The sequence below is a fragment of the Eptesicus fuscus genome, chromosome 8 (genome assembly GCF_027574615.1).
Source record: "Eptesicus fuscus isolate TK198812 chromosome 8, DD_ASM_mEF_20220401, whole genome shotgun sequence".
In the NCBI taxonomy this organism is placed as follows: Eukaryota; Metazoa; Chordata; class Mammalia; order Chiroptera; family Vespertilionidae; genus Eptesicus; species Eptesicus fuscus.
In genome coordinates, this window is record NC_072480.1 from 7,787,280 (window position 1) to 7,811,309 (window position 24,030).

Below are 24,030 nucleotides of genomic sequence, written 5' to 3' on the forward strand. Positions count from 1 at the left end.
GTATCTTCTCAGATCACAGTGGCATAAAACTGGAAATCAACTACAATAAAAACAACCCAAAGAAATCAAACACTTGGAGACTAAACAGCATGCTATTAAACCATGACTGGGTTACCAAAGACATCAAGGAAGAAATAAAAAACATCATGGCAACAAATGACAATGAAAACACAACAATCCAAAATCTATGGGACACAGCGAAAGCAGTCCTGAGAGGGAAGTACATAGCTCTACAAGCCTACTGCAAAAAACAAGAAACAATGGTAATAAATTACCTAACCCAACAACTCAAAGAGTTATAGAGAGAGCAACAAGATAAGCCCAGTGTAAGCAGAAGGAAAGAAATAATAAAGATCAGAGCAGAGATAAACGACATAGAGACCAAAGAAACAATACAAAAGATCAACAAAACCAAGAGCTGGTTCTTTGAAAGGATAAACAAGATTGATGAACCTCTAGCCAGGCTCACCAAGAAGCAAAGAGAGAGGACCCAAATAAACAAAATCAGAAATGAAAGAGGTGAAATAACAACAGACCCCGACGAAATACAAAGGATTGTTACAAAATACTACGAACAACTCTATTCCAACAAACTGGACAACCTAGAGGAAATCGACATATTCCTAGAAAAATACAACCTTCCAAAACTCAATCAGGAAGAATCTAAGCAGCTCAACATGCCAGTAACTATGGAAGAAATTGAAGCAGTCATCAAAAAGCTTCTGGCAAACAAAAGCCCGGGGCCAGATTGCTTCACAGGAGAGTTTTACCAAACTTTCAAGGAAGAACTAAAACCTATCCTCCTCAGACTATTCCAAAAAATTCAAGAGGAAGGAACACTCCCAGGCTCCTTCTATGAAGCCAGCATCACCCTAATACCAAAACCAGATAAAGACAACTCAATGAAAGATAATTACAGGCCAATATCCCTCATGAACATAGATGCCAAAATCCTCAACAAAATTCTAGCAAATCGGCTCCAGCAGTACATCAGAAAGATCATAGACCATGACCAAGTAGGATTTATCCCAGGAATGCAAGGATGGTACAATATCCGCAAATCAATAAACATGATACATCACATAAACAAACTGAGAGATAAAAATCACATAGTCATATCAATAGATGCAGAAAAAGCATTTGACAAAATCCAACACCCTTTCTTGATAAAAACTTTCAACAAGGTGGGAATAGAAGGATCATACCTCAACATAATAAAAGCTATATATGACAAACCCACAGCAAACATCATACTCAATGGGCAAAAACTAAAACCATTTCCCCTAAGAACAGGAACAAGACAGGGATGCCCACTCTCACCACTCCTGTTTGATATAGTACTGGAAGTATTAGCTATCGCAATTAGGCAAGAAGAAGAAATAAGAGGCATCCAAATTGGAAAAGAAGAAGTGAAGCTGTCCTTATTTGCAGATGACATGATATTGTACATAAAAAAACCCAAAAGATTCCATCAAAAAACTAATAGACTTAATAAATGAATTCGGCAATGTAGCGGGATACAAAATTAACGCCAAGAAATCTATGGCTTTTCTATACACCAATAATGAACTTACAGAAAGAGAGACTAAAAAAGCAATCCCATTTACCATCGCACCAAAAAAATTAAGATACCTAGGAATAAACTTAACTAAGGAGGTAAAAGACCTATACGCAGAAAACTACAGGACACTGAAAAAAGAGATAGAGGAAGACGTAAACAGATGGAAGAACATACCATGTTCATGGATTGGTAGAATCAACATCATTAAAATGTCCATACTACCCAAAGCAATCTACAGATTCAATGCACTTCCCATCAAAATACCAACAGCATATTTCACAGACCTAGAAAGAACTCTCCAAAAATTCATCTGGAATAAAAAAAGACCCCGAATAGCCACAGCAATCCTGAGAAAGAAGAATAAAGTAGGTGGGATCTCAATACGAGATTTCAAGCTGTATTACAAAGCCACTGTTCTCAAAACAGCCTGGTACTGGCACAAGAACAGACATATTGATCAATGGAACAGAATAGAGACCCCAGATATCGACCCAAACCACTATGCTCAATTAATATTTGACAAAGGAGGCAAGAACATACAATGGAGTCAAGACAGTCTCTTCAATAAATGGTGTTGGGAAAACTGGACAGATACATGCAAAAAAATGAAACTAGATCACCAACTTACACCATACACAAAAATAAACTCAAAATGGATACAGGACTTAAACATAAGACGGGAAACCATAAAAATACTAGAGGAATCCACAGGCAACAAAATCTCAGACATATGCCAAAAGAACTTCTTCACTGACACTGCCCCTAGGGCAATGGAAGCTAAAGAAAAAATTAACAAATGGGACTACATCAAAATAAAAAGCTTTTTTACAGCAAAAGAAACCATCAACAAAACAACAAGAAAGCCCACTGCATGGGAAAACATATTTGCAAATGCTATCACTGATAAAGGTTTAATCTCCAACATCTACAGGCAGCTTATGCAACTTAATAAGAGGAAGATAAATGATCCAATAAAAAAATGGGCAACAGACCTAAACAGAATATTTTCAAAAGAAGACAGAAGGAAGGCCAAGAGACACATGAAAACATGTTCAAAGTCACTTATTATCCGAGAGATGCAAATCAAAACAACAATGAGGTACCATCTCACACCTGTCAGAATGGCTATCATCAACAAATCAACAAACGACAAGTGTTGGCGAGGATGCGGAGAAAAAGGAACCCTCGTGCACTGCTGGTGGGAATGCAGACTGGTGCAGCCACTGTGGAGAACAGTATGGAGTTTCCTCAAAAAACTGAAAATGGAACTCCCATTTGACCCAGTAATCCCACTCCTGGGAATATATCCGAAGAAACTAGAAACACCAATCAGAAAGGATATATGCACCACTATGTTCATAGCAGCACAATTTACAATAGCTAAGATTTGGAAACAGCCTAGGTGCCCATCAGCAGATGACTGGATCGGAAAACTGTGGTACATCTACACAATGGAATACTATGCTGCCATAAAAAAGAAGGAATTCTCATCATTTGCAGCAACCTGGATGGAATTGGAGAACATTATGCTAAGTGAAATAAGCCAGTCAATGAAAGAAAAATACCACATGATCTCACTCATTTAGGGATAGTAAAGATCATTATAAAGTGATGAACAAAAAGATAGATACAGAGACAGTAAAGCATCAAGCAGACTTTCAAATTACAGGGGGAAAGTTAGGGAGAGGTGGGGGAGTTATGAAATCAAACGAAGGACTTGTATGCATGCATATAAGCATAAACAATGGATGCAAAACTCTGGGGGGGGGAGGGCATGTGTGGGTATGGGGTGGGGGGGTAATGGTAAGATATGTACACATATAATACCTCAATAAAAAAATATTAAAAAAAATAATAATAAAATAAAATAAAATACAAAAAAAAAAAGAAAAAAAAAAAAAAAAGAAGAGGCCAGAGCATGAGAGAACAAGTTGAGCAGGGGATAGTTGGAGAATAGTGCTTGGTGCAGATCTACTGGTTCACTTGGGGAAAACAGTGACCACGTCATAGCTTTCTGGTGGTGAGATCCACTCTCGGGGATGCTTTTTACAGTAGATTTTATCTTCTGCAAAGAAATGAAGAATGATTGAATCTGTCTATGTGACAGCTGTGTCAGTCACCCCTCTCCCAGACCCTTCCCCACTTCCTCCAGAGCATGTGGAAGGCCAACATTGCCACAATTAAAAATAATATTAAAGGTGGGTTTCATAAATACTTAGGAAACTGTAAGTCTGTCATAAATACTTTGTTACATAGTACTTCTTCCAGCATCTTGATGCCCTTCTGTTACAGGTTTGTGCTACAGTCGGTTCATGTGTAACACTCAGAGTGGTGGTGACAGTCCCACAGCTTCACAAACACATTTGTCACATGTGGGCATCTTCTGGGCATTTCCAATCCACGCAGCCACTTTGGTGACGGGAGCCTCAGCACTTCTGAGTCCCAAGGGCTTGTGGGATCCCCTTCCTCCTCAGACTCCAGGATCTCTTGCCAAACCAAGAATGAAGTGGACTGTTTCAGGGGCTCACTTAACTCCTGTTTTCTCAGAGGCATCTTGTGCACTTCAGATTCTTTGTCGATGACAAGTCCACTTGGAGACTGAGATTGCTGTAAGGCTCTGCCATTTTTCTCTGGTACACTGGCTGTCTTTGACTCCAAGGCGTTGTTGAAGCTGGAGATGTTTTCAGATGAGAAGAGGCCAGACGGGTTGTTGTACTGGTTTGTGATCACCCTGAGGCAGAGCTGGAAGCAGGTGATGCACAAAGGGCATGGCACTCCGGTTGCGGGTGCTTCCTATGTGCAGGACCTCTTGTGTTTCAGAGGCTAAATTCATCTTGTAGGGATGACATTTCCTTTAGTCTGTCACTAGAGGGGAGCTGGGTGGAATAAACTCATACAACAAAGTAAGCAAGGAGGAGGGTTAACAGTAGAGGAGAAATTCCAACAAATTTCCAAAGGACAGAAAGCAGATAGACAGGGTGGCAAAGGGAGCTGGAGCCCAGAATATAATTGTGGACACTGGAGATAGACCTCATCTCCCCTAGGGAGGTCTGTAGAGTCTCAGGTCTCAGGCTACCAGTTTACTTAGGAAGATGTAATGTCATAAGTGCTTCATTACATAGTACTCCTTCCAGCATCATGAAGCCAGGATTGACTCCAGCCCAGGTCATGCTGGGGCTCCTCAAATGATCTGTGGTGGAAGAACGGTCCCTTTCAAAAAAATTTTTTTAATCTATTACAGACTGTTACTTAAAAATACAATAGAAATGAATTACTAGGAAAATGAAATTGCAAAGGCAAAGACATAAAGTACAAGCCAAAATGTTTTATTATTAAACTAGAGGCCCAATGCACAAAATCGTGCAAGAGTAGGCCTTTCTTCCCCCAGCTACCGGCACTGGCTTCCCTCTGGTACCTGGGACTCGGGCTTCCCTCTGGCAGCCAGCAGGCACCCGGGACCCAGGACCCGGGCTTCCTTCACAGAGGGAGGCTCCGCCCACCTACTGCAGCCTGCCAGCTGGTGGCCTGGGCCTCTCTCTACAGGGTGATCATGGGTCGATGGCCAGGACTCTGACCAATTGCATCGCACCTGCCTTGGCTTGCCTGGTGCCAGTGGGTGTCATAGTGTGGTCCCAGATGGTCGTATGGATGGTCGTCCGGAAGGTCATTCCACTGTTCAGCCATCCAGTCTAATTAGCATATTACGCTTTTATTATTATAGATTCAGGAGACACAAGATTGCATTTTGTTCAATATAACCAGAACCAAATTAAAATAGGAAAAAAAAGAATAAAAAAAATGGTTCACATTTGTTGAAGGTGTGCATATAGAAAATTAAAATAGAGGACTATTATTAACATTAATAAGTTTCTGTCATTCTGTAATTGTAACTAGAGGTTATGAAGGAAATAGTGACTGCCCCCATGCAAAAAAACTGTAAGCTTTGGACGAACACCATGTATAAAAACATTGAAAGTTCTTATTGTAAAAAATTGAGTCTGATTTTTGCTTTTTAATTTATTTAATCCATATTGGATTATTGATAGTGCTATTCATGGAGGGTAATATATACCTAAACTGTTGCCATGTATCTTTAATTTTTGAGATATAATTTACATATTCCTAAATGTGCCATTTTAAAGTGTACAATTCAGTGGTTTTTAGTGTATCCACAAAGTTGTGCAACCATCAGCAATAGTTCCAGAACCTTTTCATCCCTACAAATAGAAACTTCATACTCACTAGCAGTCATTCCCTAATTTCTCTTCCCCCAGCCTCTGGTAACTACTGATCTATTTCCTGTCTTTATAAATTTGCCCATTACGGACATTTCAATAAATGGGCTAATACATTATGGCTTCTTTCATTTAGCATAATGTATTAAAGATTAATTCGTGTTGTAACATGTATCAGTACTTCATTCCATTTATGGCTGAATAACATTCCATTATGTGGATATGCCACATTTGTTTAGTTGTCCATCTGTTGATGGACAGTTGAGTTGTTTCCACTTATTGACTGCTATGAACAATGTTATTATAGCCATTAATATATAAGTTTTGTTTCAATTCTCTTGGATATATCCTTATGAATAGAATTGCTGGTTTATATTGTAAATTTGTGTTTAACTTTTTCAGAAACTACCAACTGCTTCCCACAATGATTCAATCATTTTCGTTTCCCACTAGCAATTTATGAAAGTTCTAATTTCTCCACATTTTCACCAACACTTGTTATTTCCCTTTTAAAATTATTATTATTATAGCTATTCTAGTGTGTGTGAAATGGTATCTCATTGTGGCTTTGATTTGCATTTTTCTAATGACTAATGATATTGAGCATCTTTTTATGTGCTTTTGACCATTTGTATGTCTTTTTTGATAAAATATCTATTCAAATAATTTGCCTATTTTTAAACTGGGTTATCTGCTTTTTTTAACATTGAGTTGTAGAGATCTTTATATATTCTGGATATTAGGCCCTGATCAGACCCATGATTTACAAATATTTTCTCCCATTCTGTGGGTGTTTTGGTGTTGTTGTTTTTTTCTTTCTTGATAGTTTCCTTTGATGTACAAAAGTTTCCAATGTTGCTGAAGTGCAATTTGTCTTCAGTTACATTTGGGGTCATATCTAAGAAATCATTTCCTAGCCCCAAATCATGAAGACTTACATACATTTTCTTGTAAAATTTTTATAGTTTTTGCTCTTCAATTTAGCTATTTTATGCATTTTGAGTTAATGTTTGAATACAGTGTAAGGTAGGAGGTCTACATTCATTCTTTTAAAAAAAATTAATCTTTATTGTTGAGATTATTACAGATGTCCATCTTTTCCTCCCCATAGCTTCCCTCCACCTGGTTCCCACCCCACCCCAGGCCCTTGCCACCCTATTGTCTGTATCCATAGGTAACGCATACATGCATATAAGGTCTTTGTCTAATCTCTTCCCACACCACCACCCACCTCCCCTTCCCTCTGAGAATTGTCAGTCTGTTCCATTTCCATGCCCCTGATTCTATTCCATTCACCAGTTTATTCTATTCATCAGATTTTTTTATTCATTTGATTTTTAGATTCACTTGTTGATAGATATGTATTTGTTGTTCATAATTTTTATCTTTACCTTTTTCTTTTTCTTCCTCTTCTTAAAGAATACCTTTCAGCATTTCATATAATACTGGTTTGGTGGTGATGAACTCCTTAAGCTTTTTCTTATCTGTGAAGCTCTTTATCTGGCCATCAATTCTGAATGATAGCTTTTCTGGGTAGAGTAATCTTGGTTGTAGATCCTTGCTGTTCATCACTTTGTATATTTCTTGCCACTCCCTTCTGGCCTGCATAGTTTCTGTTGAGAAATCTGCTGACAGTTGTATGGACACTCCCTTGTAGGTAACTAACTGTTTTTCTCTTGCTGCTTTTAATATTCTCTCTTTGTCTTTTGCTCTTGGCATTTTAATTATGATGTGTCTTGGTGTGATCCTGTTTGGATTCCTCTTGTTTGGCGTTCTCTGAGCTTCCTGGACTTGTAATTTTATTTCTTTCACCAGGTAGGGGTAGTTTTCTGTCATTATTTCTTCAAATAGGTTTTCAGTATCTTGCTCTCTCTCTTCTTCTGGCACCCCCATAATTTGGATGTTGGTACGCTTGAAGTTGTCCCAGAGGCTTCTTACACTATCTTCATATTTTTGGATTCTTTTTTCGTTTTGCTTTCCCGGTTGAGTGTTTTTTGCTTCTTTGTATTTCAAATCTTTGACTTGATTCTTGTGATCCTATAGTCCAGTGATGGCGAACCTATGACACGCGTGTCAGCACTGACACGCGTAGCCATTTTTGATGACACGCGGCCGCTGAGGCGGCCGAATGCCGAGGATGAAACATTTGCGAAATAATGATTTTTCCTCAAAGTGACACACTACCCGAGTTATGCTCAGTTTTTTGGCGAAGTTTGACACACCAAGCTCAAAAGGTTGCCCATCACTGCTCTAGTCTGCTGTTGGGTCTCTGTATATTATTTTTTATTTCAGTCAGTGTATGCTTAATTTCTAATTGGTCCTTTTTCATATCCTCGAGGGTCTTGCTAAATTATCGGCCTTCTCTAGAAAATTCTTGAAAAACCTTAAAACCGTGGTTTTGAACTCTATATCCAGTCATTTGCTTTCCTCCATTTCTTTCATTTGTGACCTGTTTCTTTGTCTCCGCATTTTGGCTGCTTCCTTGTGTTGATAGAGTGGCTTTGTGTGCTAGGTGTCCTATAGGGCCCAGTGGCTCAGCCTCCCCAGTTACCTGAGGTGGACACTCTTGGTGCACCCCTTTGTGGGCTGTATGCACAGTCTTGTTGTAGTTAAGCCTTGATTGTTGTTGGTATCACTGGGAGGAATTGACCTCCAGGGCAATTGGCTGTGAGGATCAGTTGTGTCTATGATGTGAGAACTTCTGTGTTGGAGACACCCTTATGAGGCAAGACTTGCTTCAGTGAGGCTTTGGTGCTCACTGAGTCTGCCCCCTGAGTGTGTCCTTTATGGATCTGAGGAGTTGTAATCTGGGTGGTTCTACTCTGACCCCTGGGTACACTGGCTCTTGCATCTCCAAGGAGGTGCTAATTTAGCCTCTGCCTGAGGCGACCCAGCAGGAGCTACAGAGAGATCTGCAGATTCCTCTTCTTTGTTTGGGTTTTGAAGGTGCCCAGATGAGGCCCAGCTGTGAAGCAATGAAAGCTTCTGTGGGCCTTGGGCCTTCTTTTGGATGTTCTGGGTCTCACTGACTCAGCTGTAGTTTGTTAGGTAAGTTTAGACTTCAAAGGACCAGGCCATTCATATGCAAAAGCCTCTACACACAGCTAGGGTGGGGTGGAGTCTCAGGGCAGAGCAAACAGCAATGGCTTCCTGTCAGCCCTGCCCTAAGAGGCCCCCAGATCTCAGTGTTCCTTGGTAATCGCTGCAAGCACCTCTGAGAGAAAGCCGCCCTCAAGTTCTGCCTGCTGCCAGACAGTCCAGTTTCTCCCCGTATGAGTCTGGGTCCCCAGAGTCTCACCTGGAACTGAAGTTCAGAGCAGTCAGGAGCTTTTGTCTCCCTCCTGCTTGAAAAAGACAGCCACGTACTCAGTTGCCAGACCTCTCTGCACGCGCACCTCTGTAGCTCGGCCTTTATTTCCGCAGCTCCTCTGAGTCTCAGTGTGCTTTTCTCTTTCCTTCTAGTTGTAGATTTTTCACTCAGCCAGCCTTCCTGTGCTTCTGGATGATGTCCGTTTTGTCTTTTAGTTGTAGTTTTGAAGTTGTTGTGCGAGGCAGCAGTTTAGGTGTTTACCTATGTCACCATCTTGGTTTCTCCCCCTTATTCTTTTTAAAAAAATATATATTTTTATTGATTTCAGAGAGGAAGGGAGAGGAAGAGAGAGATAGAAACATCAATGATGAGAATCATTGATTGTCTGCCTCTTGCACAACCCCTACTGGGGATCTAGCCTGCAACCTGGGCATATGCCCTTGACCAGAATCGAACCTGGGACCCTTCAGTCCACAGGCCAATGGTCTATCCACTGAGCCAAACTGGCTAGGGCTGTATATTATTCTTTATTTCAGACAGTGTATGCTTAATTTCTGACTGTTCCTTTTTCATTTCTTTGGCATTCTCACTCAGATCCTTGAAAGTCTCACTAAGTTCCTTAGAGGATTCTAGAAGATTCTTGAACCTTATAACTGTGGTTTTGAACTCTATATCTAGTAGTTTTCTTTCTTGCATTTCTTTCATTTGTGGCATGTTTCTTTGTCTCCACCTTTTGGCTGCTTTCCTGTGTTTGTTTCTATGTACTGGGTAGCTGCTAAGTCTCCTTGAGTTTATAGAATGGCCTTATGTAGTAGGTGTCCTATAGGGCTCAGTGGTTCAGCCTCCTCAGTTACCTGAGGTGGACACTATTGGTGCAGCCCTTTGTGGGCTGTGTGCACAGTCTTGTTGTAGTTAAGCCTTGATTGTTGTTGGTATCACTGGGAGGGATTGACCTCCAGGCCAATTGGCTGTGAGGACTAGTTGTGTCTACAATGGGAGAGCTGCTGTGTAGGAGACACCCATATGGAGCAGGACTTGCTTCAGTGGGGCTTTGGTGCTCACTGAGTCTGCCCCTTGAGTGTGTCACTTATGGATGTGAAGAGCTGTATTCTCGTATGGTCTCACACTGACCACTGAGTATACTGACTGTTGGGTTTCCAGGGAGGTGCAAAGTCAGCCACTGCCTGGGACCACACAGTAGGAGCTATGGAGAGACCTCCAGATTCCTCCTGTTTGTATTTGGTTTGAAAGTGCCCAGACGAGGCCCAGCTGTGAAGCAAGTCAGGCTGGTGCTGGTGCCAGATTTTGGGCCTTTTATTGATAAGTTTAGGGCTCCCTGACCCAGCTGCAGCTTGTTTGACAGAGTTTTAGGCTGAGAAAGGACATACCATTCATATGCAAAAGCTGCTGCACACAGCTTGGGTGGGGTTGTAAATTGGGTAGGGAGAAGTCTCATGGAATCACCAGGGCAGAGCAAACAAAAATGGCTGCCAGTCAGTCCTGCACTGGGGAGGTCCCAGCACAGGAACAATGACTGCTGTGAGCACCTCCGTCTGGACGAAAGCTGCCCCTGAATTCCTGCCCTGATGCCAGACAGTCCAGTTTCTCCCTGTATGTGTCTAGGTCCCCCAGAGCCTCGCCCAGCACTGGAGCTCAGAGGAAGTGGGAGCTTGTAAATTCAGTTTGTGGTGCCGGACTTTTAAAAGAAGCAGCTGGGTCTCCAGCAGCCTGTGTGTCACTCAGTCCTAATAAGCTCTGGTTTTTACAGTCCGTAGTTCTTACTGTCCATAGGGACTTCTTTCCCCAGCTCTGGGACCCCGGGCTGGGGGTCTGGGATCCCTTGCTCCTCCAGGCAGCCTCCGCAGAAGTGATCTCCCTCCCAATTAAAAAAGTGATACACCGGGGTGCCAGACCAGCCCGTTCCATGCCTCCGCACCTCCTACCAGTTTCAGTGTGCTTTCTTCTTTACCTCTCTCGTTGTAGTATTTCGACTCAGCCGGATTCCTGGTGGTTCTGGATGATGGTTGTTCTGTATTTTAGTTGTAATTTTGATGTGGTTGTGGGAGGCAGCAAGTATAGGCATTTACCTATGCCACCATCTTGGTTCTCTCCACATTCATTCTTTTGCATGTGGCGGCTATTCAGTTGTTCCAATATCATTTGTCAAAATACTATTTTTTCTTCATTAAATAGTCTTGGCACATTATGTCAAAAGTTAATTGACCATAGAGCAATGGGTTTATTTTTGGACTCTCAATTCTATTCCATTGTTTGTTTGTCTAGTCTTATTTCAGTACCACACTGTCTTGATTAGCGCAACTTTGTAGTACATTTTAAAATTGAGAAATGTGAATAACTAACTTTGATGTTTTATTTTATTTTATTGTTTTGGCTATTTTATGTCCCCTGCATTTCTATATGAATCTTAGGATCAGCTCGTCAACTTCTACAAAAACAGCAGCAGAGATTTTGACAGTGATTGCATTGAAACTATAGATTAATTTAAGTGATCATCCCATCTTGACAATATTAAGCCTTTTAATCCATGAACAGAAGATGTTTTTGAGTTTATTTTGGTCTTTAATTTTTTTCAACAATGTTTTGTAGTTTTCAATACACAAATCTTACACTTCTTTTGTTAAATTTATTCTTAAGTATTTTATTCTTTTGTTATTCTATTTTAATTTGAATTGTTTTCTTATAATTTCATTTTTGGGCTGTTTATTGTTAGTGTAAAATACAACTGATTTTTCTTTTTTGGTCTTATTGCCTACATATTTGCTAAACTAATTTATTAGCTCTAATATATTTTTGTGTGTGGATTCTTTAGGGCTTTCTATATATAAGATCTGTCATCTGCAAAAAGAGATCATTTTCTTTCTTTGTTTCCAACCTTTTATTTCATTTTCTTTCCTAATTGCCCTGGTTAGCACTTCTAGTACAGTGTCTTGTTCCTGAACTTAGTGGAAAAGCTTTCCGTCTTTCACCTTACAGTACATGTGATGTCAGTGTGGATTTTTATAAATGCCCTTTATCAGGTTGAGGAAGTTCCCTTCAATTCCTAGTTTGTTAAGTATTTTTAATCATGAAAGTGTGTGATTTTGTCAAATGCTTTTTCTGAATCCACTGAGATGATTGTGTGGGTTTCTTTTTTGTTTGTTTGTTTGTTTATTCTACTAATGTGGTGCAATACAGTGATTGATTTTGAATGTTGAACCATGCTGAGAGAGATTTCCTTAAACAACCAAAGCCAACAAAACTCTAAATTTTTGCCAGGGGCCTCTATTGCATGTTGGGTTATCCCTTTAACTGTCTGCCAAACAGTTTACAACTCTGCCTTAGTCTTCACTTCCTGTTTGTGCAGAGCCTCAAGGTCAGTTATAGGTGAGAACTTAGGCTTTTTGATGCAAGCCTACAATCTACACATGCCCATGACCTTTCAGATTCTTGGGAATGTGTCAGAGCTTTTCAAAATCTCTATGGACATCTTATTTCTCAGTTTCTCCATTTAAGCTTTTGGTTAGTCTATTGTTCTTCTCAACTGTTATCCACCCCAAGCAGCCTCATAGCTAAAAGATTTGGTTTCAACAAATGCCTCCTCACCACTGGGAGAGGCTTTTAGCACTTGGTGTGATTACAGTCTGCTCAAATCAAGGTGAGCCATTGGATTAGAGTCTTCCAAGGAACCACCAGGCAGGTCAAATGATATCAATTTTTTTGGAATGAGACGTTAAAAGAGCTCCAGCTCTGTTCTTATCTCTCGGTATCTGGAATTTGGCTGTTATTCTTTTTCTGGTCTACTATGGAGTTAGAGAATGGGAGGTGGGACTAGAGTAAATTAAAATCCCACAAAGATTACTATTTTTACTAAGAGTCACATATTGTTCTCAAATAAATGCTCCCTGAGTTACTGTAATCATTTGGTTAATTTTAAGAGATCTGAAAAAAAATCTGATATGTTTAGATTTTTTTATTGCCTTTATAAAGGGGCAAACCTTGGGGGGTCCTTGCTCTACCATTTTCACTGATATCACTTGTTTCTGTTTCATTTTAATAACCTGTGCAGTACAAAACTGGCTTCACAGAAATATGTTGATGGAAGTATAAGAACAGATTTTAAAGAAATTTAATAAGGTCAGAATATTTATTTTTAACTTTAATTCAAAATAAGATGATGCTGTATTTTCAAAATGTATATTCCACCATTCACTAGTAGCCAGTTTTAATCATGTATTTTTAAATTTTAGTTAAACTTAAATTCTTTGATGAAAGAAATAGATTCTGGATCTATGAATTTCCTATGTGCAGTTTTCTTTTTGTAGAAAACAAAATTCATAATCTTGTATCAAATTTTAAGGTATTTGATGATACATTTTAACAGATCTGCCATATCAATATCTTCAACGTCATTGACAATAAGGTATGGTACATTTCACAATAAACTTTTTACATTTCTATATAAACTCTGTTCTTCCAAGAATCTAAATATCATTTTCATTCTTTAATATTAAGTGACATTGAAATCATGTTAGTTTCCTTCCTTGCATAAAAGTCTGGTGATCATTTTTAAATTATCAAAGATATTGAAAAATTAGCAAGACTGATTGCCAATTCATATCTTTTATATATGGAGACTACAATTGTTTCATATCTTGCAGAAAGACTAAGAGTTCATTATTTATTGCAAACATTTTTAACATAATTTTCAACTCTATAACCATATCTCGGCAAGCAGTAATAGTTGTTCATAACCAACTTCCATATTATCACTAATATAAATAAAATAATCTTAAATATAACACATTGCCTTTACATAATTCAAATTTTACCTCAAGGCACAATTTAGTTGGGCTGATTTTTTTAAAGAAACAAAGTCTCCATGAACTAAGTAGTACATGATCTACATTCTGTCACAGTCTCCTCAATGTGGCTAAAATATTTTCCTGTCATTGTAGCTGAATCATCAAACTATACTTCTATACAAAATTTAGATGTAAAACCATATTTGCTGACATTAAGCATGCCATCTTGGGTTTCTCAGCAATGTGTAAAAATTTTACAAAAGTATCTACATGAGTATTCCAAACTTCCTTATTTATCTCATTGTGGACCAGTAATAAATGGTTTGCAGACCAGTACCAATCTCCTGAGCACACTTTAAGTAGCAATTCCCTGAACAAAACCCTATCACGAACATGAGCTCCAGTCAAACTTCCCATTCAAGCGAGTGTCTTGAAAGAAAAGTGGACCTATTTAAACAACAGCCAGGCAATCCCACACTAGCTAGTGAGAATAATCCACTTCATTCATTCATTCACACATGCATTCAGTGAATAAGAATTACTGTATAAGGAAAGTTAAAGTCTAAAACAGTCAAAGAAAATAGAGCAAGTGAGTCTAAAAGGCGGGGTTGGGGGCGGGGTGGTGGTGGTCAGGGAACAGAAGAGAATGTTAAAGGAAAGTTTAAGTGAATTATTAGAGATTTAAGAAGAAAAAATTAAAATATTTTTCCTGTTTCAAGCATTTTTTACTTTAAAATGTAAGTACAGAATGAATTGAAAAAGAAAGATAACCAAAAAACATTTGGAAATGAAAAATATGATTGCAAAATAATATTTTTCAAAAGAAAGAATTTCAAAGTTGATATAAATAACAAGTACACAAAGGGGTGTGTGTATAAAGAGTAAGTGAGATGAGAAAATATCTTAAAAGAACTAAGAGAAAAAGGCAATCTAGGAGGTTCAACATCTGACTAGCAGGAGTTCTAAAAAGAAATAATGAAGAGAGGGAAATAATTTTTTAAAGTATGAGGACAAAACATTTTCAGAACTGAAATGTTGTCTTTAGATTGAATGGGACTATTGAATTCCAAACAGGATAAAAGAAAGTAAAAGGCCCAAGACTTGTGTTTGTGAAGTTTCAGAACAGTAACAATAAGTAGAAAAATCTAAAAATATTTCAAAGAGAAAAAACAGACCATCAATTAAGGAGTAAGAATTCAGCTGGCATCAGATATGTTCTCATCAGCAACACAGTATGTTAGAAAACACTGAAGCAATGCCTTCAAATTCAGAGGAAAAATGATTTTGCAAGTTCAGTAATAGGCTCAGACAAGCAATAAACTGTGAAAGAGAAAGAAATACATTTTTTGTGATATTGGGAAGTTCACTTCTCACACATCTTATTTTCCCCCAGGAATTTATTAGAGAATACATTCCAGTCAAGTGAAGGAGAAAACCAAGAAAGAGCACATTATGGAGGTTAACTTAGGATTCAGGGACATAGCAAACAAAATACTCATGACAGCTCATGCATTGGACCCAGAGAAATCCCACTTAAAGTTAGAACAATTAAAGATTCTGAGAAAAGGAGGACTTCATGTAGTTAGTGTGATAGGCATATAAATTTTTGGATATGGTGAAGGTGTATTATTCCTTTTCCAACAAGAAGGGTAAAACATAATTTAAATTTCTAAGGGAAAACTGAAATGGTATAAAGCAATGGCTCAAGTATGACATTTATTACACTGGGGTGAGATTTTGAGCATTTTATGAAGGATACCGAAAGGGGGTCTTCCACCTCTGACATGAGCAACAACCCCTTGGAGCACTGCCACAGTGCTGCATTGGACACGAAGGGAAGGAAATATCCCAGCAATTGACTCAGATCTGCATGGAGCCATATTTACAAACTCATAAAGGTTACTCTTAGCTTTCTCTTTTGGAATCAACCTGTAGACACTGAAGACTTAATTATAGTTGCAGAATAAAAAATAAAATATTATCAGCCTTAATAATCCTATCTAGTAAAAGAGTAATGTGCAAATTGACCATCACTCCAACACACAAGATGGCTGCCCTCATGTGGATACAAGATGGCCACCACAAGATGGCCAGCATGGGAGGGCAGTTGGGAGGGACCAGGCCTGCAAGGGAGGGCAGTTTTGGGCAATCAGGCCAGCAGGGGAGGGCAGTTGGGAAGGACCAGGCCTGCAAGGGAGGGCAGTTGGGGGCAATCAAGCCTGCACGAGAGGGCAGTTAGGGGTGACCAGGCTGGCAGAGGAGGGAAGTTGGGGGCGACCAGGCCTGCAGGGGAGAGCAGTTGGGGGGGACCATGCCTACAGGGGAGGGCAGTTAGGGGCAAACAGGCTGGCATGGGAGCAGTTAGGCATCAATCAGGCTGGCAGGGGAGTGGTTAGGGGGTGAGCAGGCTGGCAGGCAGAAGTGGTTAGGGGCAATCGAACAGTTGGGAGCCAGCAGTCCTGGATTGTGAGAGGGATGCCTGACTGCCCGTTTAGGCCTGATCGGTGGGATCGGGCCTAAACGGGCAGTCAGACATCCCTCGAGGGGTCCCAGATTGGAGAGGGTGCAGGCTGGGCTGAGGGACACCCTCCCCCCCATGCATGAATTTCATGCACCGGGCCTCTAGTATAAAATAAAGGCATATCTGTCAGATGCTATCAGAAGTCAACAGTGAACAAGAGAAAAGAAAAAGAATGAAAAGCACAAGACATTTCTATGGAGGCAAGGGAAGCAAAAGAATCACAAGAGTTGATGAAGCAAAAAAAAATAAAAATTAAAAATGCATGTGTGTTGCTTAAAATAAGAAAAATACCCAACATAGGAATTTTTAAAATAATATGGAATTGTCAAAAATTAGGAGAAATGGGAGTGGAGAAAGACAGTTTTATAAATAAAATAAATCTTTATCTTTCATATCAGCAAGTCAATAAATATTGTCTTAAATTGACTGGTCACTTCCATTTCTGTGAAATGACCAGAATAGTCCAATCTATAGAGATAGAAAAAGAATAAGGATTGTCTGGGTCTGAGACTAAAATTTGGAGTGACTGCAAATGGCCAGGTGGGATCTTTTTGGAGAGATAAAATGTTATAAAATTAAATGGTGGTGGTGCTTATACTACTCTCTAAATTTGCTAAAATGTATTTTATCACACACTTAAAAAACCTGAATTTTATGGTATGGACATTATACACCAAAAAAGCTATGCTTAAGAAAAGAGCTGATAAAAATGGACAGGTCAAAGAATAAATGCAAAAACATAATAGAGTTATTTAGGTAACCAACAGGAGCAAAAATAGAAATGTTTTCAAGAACTATAAGAGCAGTTGGACAGGGTAAGAAAGAGGAAAGTGAAGTCTTGTGTTTATATTTTGTTTTTCTGTACTTTTTGGATTTTTTAAATCAGTGCATGTATTGCTACAGTATGGTATTAATGTTTCCTATTTTTAATCTTTTAGAATTTAAAGATGAGGAATGATGCAGTTTGGGTAAAGAAGCAGAATTTATTTATTTTTTCTTCTAAAGATCAAGGACAAGTGGCCAACTCTTTTACAAGCCACCATTGGTAACTTGAGGGAGGAAAGAGCTCAACTGAACAGAGTTAAAAGTCCACACCACTCCCAAAATAGAACAGTATAAAGGAGAATAAACAACTGACCATCCTGGAGACACTTGGTGCAGCTGTGTTAAGTGGTTGCCATGGATTAATAGATCAAACATAAGTAATTTTCAGGGAAGCAAGTGCCCTAGAAAAACAAGATGACAGGTGAAGTGGCTAATGTTGTCAGCTGTCTTCATCTGTTTATATAAGAACATGGCCAAAGTAACCATCGATATACTTGGGCATTAAGCCTCAGGAGACAGCCTTTTTTACCTGAACTGAAACTGATATGGTAGCTGAGGAGAGACTGTTGACTGTGGAAATCAAATATTAAGGAGCTTTTGATATCTGAAGTAAAGTAGATCATGAATTAAAGCTACAAGCTGATGACCTTATAGTTGGTTTAGCAGCAAACATACTCAGCACCAAAGTCACTAAAAGTGCATGTGTAACAAAGTGAAATTCTTGGCCATCTTGACTCCATGCTGCTCAAGCCTCCTTTGCTCCCATGACTTTCAGGCTAATAGCTTCTTCTTAGTTTTGCATGTAGAGATGCTAATTATTAGAGGAATTCTGTTTTCAGCTTGAGTTTTAAAAAAATAGTCCCTTAACAGAAAGTGCCTGTTCTGAGACGATAAAGGAAATATGTATTGTATATCAAAGATTTCAGGAGCCTCTTAACCAGACTCACATCAACTAGCACATCTTCCTCAGACCCCTGCTGGTGCCTAGATGTGTACAGTAGTCAGTCAACTCTTGCCCCTCCCATTTCCCCTTCCCTTGACATAAAAGAAGCCTGAATTCTATACTTTATTAAGGTGATTTGAGGAACTACTAGGTCTCCCATCTACACAGTTGACACCTTCTCAATCAATAAACCTTTCCTTACTCCAAATGATGTTATGAGTTTTGGCCTATCGAAGCATTGGGTAAATAGACTTTGAACTGGTAACACATGAGGTTTTTTCAGTATAATTTTATTGGGTAAACAGAAACTTTAGACATGGCTTCCTATTAAATTAAGTATTACATAAATGGTGGTAATAATAATAATAATAATAATAATAATAAATCAACCAGATACATGGCTTGCATGGTTGTTCTAAACATGAGAGACATTGCTCTCACAATCCGGGACTGCTGGCTCCCAACTGCTTGCCTGCCTGCCTGCCTGATTGCTCCTAACCACTTCTGCTTGCCAGCCTGATTACCCCTTAACTGCTCCCCTACCAGCCTGATAGACACCTAACTGCTCCCCTGCCAGCCCGGTCGCCCCCAACTGCCCTCCCCTGCAGGCCTGGTGGCCCCAAACTGCCCTCCCCTGCAGGCCCGGTTGCCCCTAACTGCCCTCCCCTGCTGGCCTGATTGCCCCTAACTGCCCTCCCCTGCCGGCCATCTTGTGGAGGCCATCTTGTGACCACATGGGGGCTGCCATCTGTGCGAGGGAGTGATGGGCATGGTAAGTGGGAAGGGGCACCATTCTCTGGAATCTCTATGTGTTCATCAGCCCTAAAACTCTCCCAACTTCATCCTTTTTAAGTTGTAGGGTGTGTGTTTTTTATAAATGCTATATTACATAGGCATCGTTGATTAAATCACTGTCCGTTGGTGATCAATTCAACTCTCAGCCCCTCTCCCCTCCCTGGATGTTGGGGTGGAGAAATGGAACTGAAAGTTCCAAACTTCCAACAACACAGCTCCTTCCACTGGTCACCAGTTCCCATCTTTAGGTGCTTTCCAAAAGTCACCCCATTAACATAAACTCAGGTGTGGTTGAAAGAGGTTTGTAATGAATATTAAGACACCTTTATCACTCTTATTACTTAGGAAATTCCAATGGTTTTAGGAGTTCTGTGCTAGAAATAGGAATCAAATAATATATTTTTTATTATGAATCACAATATCAAAATAATTCTCTGAGTTACTAATTATATGATGTTAAAACAAATCCAAACAGAAAGCAAATATGGCCAAAAACTTATTCACTAAACCAGTACTATTGTTTTGTGAGACTGTTAAAATGCACTGCCCAGTTAACGGACAAGAGCTACAGTCAGACAAACATTATAAGATAAAGAGCTAAATATACCCTTAGCTGGTTTGGCAATAGCCTGCGGACTGAATGGTTCCAGGTTCGATTGCGGTCAAGGGCACATGGCCGGGTTGCAAGCTCGATCCCCAGTAAGGGGCATGCAGGAGGCAGCCAATCAATGATTCTCGCTCATCATTGATGTTTCTATCTCTCTCTCCCTCTCCCTTCCTCTCTGAAATCAATAAAAATATATTTTTTAAAAAGGGCTAAATAAAAAATCAAAACCTTAAGTATCAAAACATGCTTTCAAGTTTGTATGTTGTTGTCAATAGTTGCTGGTTGGTAGTAGCCAGCCAGATGGGATTCAATTATAAATTTTTAAGTACCACTCACTATTTCAGGGCTAAAGAAGCTCATAGGAAAGAATTCCTTACCAATAATTATGTTCCAATTTCCAAACATTACTCATGTATTCAAATAGACATATTTGGTTTTTACAAACAGATATATAAATGAGATTTTTTTCATTTCTGATATCATCAGAAGTTTCTGACAGAGACTTCTCATGGCAATCAGATTTGACCAGCATTTTCCATGGCCTTACTGCAGACAGCAGTCTCTTAAACTTTCATGGTGCTGCTTAGTAGTTGAGTTGTGGGCTCAAGTAGAGTCAGGAATGTGTATTAGACTTGCCACTTACTGGATCTGGGGTCTCACTCAAGGTCTTTAGACTTTTAAGCTTTCCCCCTCTTTCATTTATATACCTTACAGGGCTGTCATGAGCTTAAATATGAGTACATGTGTAAAATACATACCACAGTGTTTAAAACTTACATTGGTAGGTACTATTTTTATTATTTATTTATTTATTTATTTTTAAATTTCTGTATTGATTAAGGTGTCACATATTTGTCCTCATCCCCCCATTCCCATCCCACACCCCTCCCCATGGATGCTCCCACCCCCCTGTTGTCCTTAACCATTGGTTAGGCTCGTATGCACGCACACAAGTCCTTTGGTTGATCTCTCCCCCCTACCCCCACCCTCCCATACCCTCTTTCTGAGGCCCGACAGTCCGATTGATGCCTCCTTGTTTCTGGGTCTGTTCTTGTTCATCAGTCTATGTTGTTCATCATTTCCCCTAGATGAGTGAGATCATGCGTTACTAGAAATATACTTATAAGAATGTTACTAGAAATATACTTATAAGAACCGAATGTGAGACAAGCAATAATATTTATGCTGACAGGCAAATGAATCAGTCTGTAGTGAGTTTCTTTCTGGACCAACAGTTCTTTTGAGACCCAATTTCAATGTCCACCAGTTCCTTATGTGTACATGTCAGCACTGACTTTTCAGTTCTGGATGGTGGACAAATGGTGGTAATGCAGGTCCGACTCCCTCTGGTTTGGTCTCGCCCAGACCCAGGGGCGCGGCCTCACCCGAACTCAGGGGCGCAGCCTCACCCGGACCTGGGACCCAGCATCACCCAAACCCAGGGGCGCGTGGCCTCACCCAGACCCGGGACTCAGCAGGGTTCTGTCTTCTTGATCCCAATTCCTGTCGGTCAATTCCCTCTCAGCAATTCCTTTGGCCATTTTCTCAAATCTCCGGGACGGCTGCCACGGAACTCGCTGGGCAGTGGGCTCGGCGAAGCTCCAGTGTGCCCGGTGCATGGCGGCGGGCTGGTCCGAGGTTGCTGCGGCGGCACTCGGGTCTGTAGCGGCGACCAGTCACCAGGTGAGCGCACCTGGATCCGGGACCCAGCGGGGCCTCGTCTTCCTGATCCCAACTCCCATCGGTCAATTCCTTCTCAGCAATTCCTCCTGCCATTTTCTCAAAGTTCTGGGGCGGCTGCCACGGAACTTGCTGGGTAGTGGGCTCGGCGAAGCTCCGGTGCGCCCGGTGCGCGGCGGCGGGCTGGTCCGAGGTCGCTGCGTCGGCCCTCGGGTCTGCAGCGGTGGCTGGTCGCCGGGCGTGCACACCTGGCCGCTTCCGGGGTGCAGAGATTCTCGAACGACTTGGAGGTTAGCAAGCGCGGAGTATCCCACCCCATGTCTCCCAGGGGCTTGTCTGTCTGTGCTCGGCAGTGAGCGGAGCCGTCCCCTCAGCCGGAGACCGCTGGGGGAACCGCACCGAGCATGTTCCAGAGCATGTTCTAGGCCGCCATTGTGTCGCCTGAGCCGTAGTTCTTAAAGTGTGATCTTTGGCTCACCGGCATCAGCATCATCCCGCGTCCCCCTCTCTTTTATTCTAGTTGTAGAGCATCCGCTCAGCCAGCCCTCCAGTGGTTCTGGATGGTGTCTGCTCTGTTTTCCAGTTGTAGTTTCAAAATTGTTGTGGTAGGCAACAATCAGGTGTCCGCCCTATGCTGCCATCTTGGTCCTCCTCTCATCTTCTGGAAACATCCTTCCAAGTTCACCCCTCACTCCTGCTTCTCGGTAGGTACTATTTTTAAATATATTTTTAAAATCTCTATTGTTGAAAGTATTACATATGTCCTCTTTTTTCCCCCCATTGACCCCTTCTAGCCCATCCCCCACCTCTGCCCCAGGCCTTCACCACCCTATTGTCTATGTTTTACAGTTGAGGGAACTGAGGTCTAGAAAAGTTAAGTGGGTCAAGGTCACAAAGCTTGAGGTTGTAAAGCTTGGATCTGAAGCCAAGCTGTTGATAGTAAGGCTGTTGTATATATTAAATAAGTTAACTTATGGAAGACACTCAGAAGAGTCCTGGTTACAAGAAATCCCTTGATAGAGATCAGCTCTTTTATTATGATTTTATTTCTTCCTGCTATTTTAGCCCTTCCCTTTGTCTTACTCCAAGAGTGAGAGCCTGGTGTATATGTTCATACAGGCTATAAAACCGACTGCATTTTGAACTTATGATATTGGAGACCCAGATTTTGGAGAAAGCTGTATTTCCTGGAGGGTGGGAAATAGATGTTATATAGTAGCAATATAGATATAAAAATAACTTTAAGTGGGTAAGGACACTGGTGAAGGAATAGATTTAAATCCTTCAAGCTTTCTAGTTGCTGGCTAAATGGATTTTATAAAACTTGATGGTGATTATTAGCTTCTGAGTCGCCCATCCTTTTGGAGTTGTAAATCACCCAATTTATGTACCTTGTAATAAAGAAGAAATGATGTATGGAAATAAAGATAAAAGAACCAGGCTTACAATTTAACTATTGAACTCAAGGTTTACATAAATGTTGAAAGGAAAGAACACTGTTGAATTGGGTATGAGAAGGACAGGAATTCCTTGCCTGTCTCTTTCATTGCAGCAGAGACATACTGATGCTGCTCCTTGCTGAGTTTTAGGGGGTTATAAGGAGCAAATCAATAACATGCTAGTGGGTAGATATAATGAGGCTGTCTTGCCTGAATTTGATCCTAGCTTTAACAGTTATTAAGCTTTGGGACTTTGTGCAAGTTTTCTCATCTGTGATACTGAGGACAATGATAGTACCAACCTCCTAAATTTGTCTGAGGGTTAAATTGGATAATATGAGATAACATTTAAAAGTGCCGCCCACCCAAGGAGACAGAACTAAACCTCACATCACCCTGCTTGGCCCCGGAGGATGACTGGTTAGCCAGAGATGGGTAAGATTCCTCAGGGAAGGAACAACCTAAGACAGGCACAGTCGCATAGGGGCCATCAGGAGAGAACTTGGGGGTCAACAGAGGTGGGGCACAGACCTTCACCCCCCCAAGTTTGCAGGGGCCTGAACCCTCACCCCTGCTGAGGGAGATTTCCTGCCCCCATGGCTGCTCAGCTTCACATGCCCAGCTCAAATCGGGACCCAGGTAACAGAGACTTGGCCGACAGCAGATGCCCTCTCACTGCAACAAGACTTGATGGAGATGTCTTGCACCCATGATCTGGGGAACTGGGGTCTATGATATCTAAATCCAGCCTAGCACCAGGAATGCTCAGGGCCTACTCAAGAAGGCAAATAATCCTCTCCACTAATATTTACAGGGTAAAACAAGATGGTTGTTAGAGTATTAAATTTGACAGTAAAATAGTAGTCAAGTTTTCAGACTAATTTAAATTGGCCCATCAAAATAAGCAAATACTCTAGAAAAATCAATTGTACTGGACAAAAAAGCTGTTCCTAAAGTGTTAACTAAAATTTTTATTGGTAGTTCATCTCATGGTAAAATTGCGTAACATATAATGAACCTATAGCAGTCACATTTTAGTGCAAAAATGTAAAATTTAAAAGCTATCAAGATTACAGCATAAAATTTCCAAAAGCCTCCCAATATTTAAACCAAAAAAGGGGGGATAGTAGAAGAATATCATGTAAGGAAAAATATCCTGTAAATAAATTACATCTAGAAAATTTTTACTTTAGAAAATTAACTTTCATTTGTAATGCTAACAGCAAGACACCCAGATAAAACATACATGGTGTCAAAACAAGCCAAAGGAAAATCGTTTGGGCAAAAAAATGAAAAAGGATCACAAGTCAAA

The 24,030-nt window shown here is 40.4% G+C and overlaps 1 pseudogene; it reads right to left on the bottom strand.

Annotated features, from left to right (window-relative positions):
- Positions 1-3,540: 3,540 nt before the first annotated feature.
- The window catches only part of LOC103302421 (PDZ and LIM domain protein 1-like), a 125,235-nt pseudogene continuing 104,745 nt past the window's right edge, over positions 3,541-24,030 (bottom strand).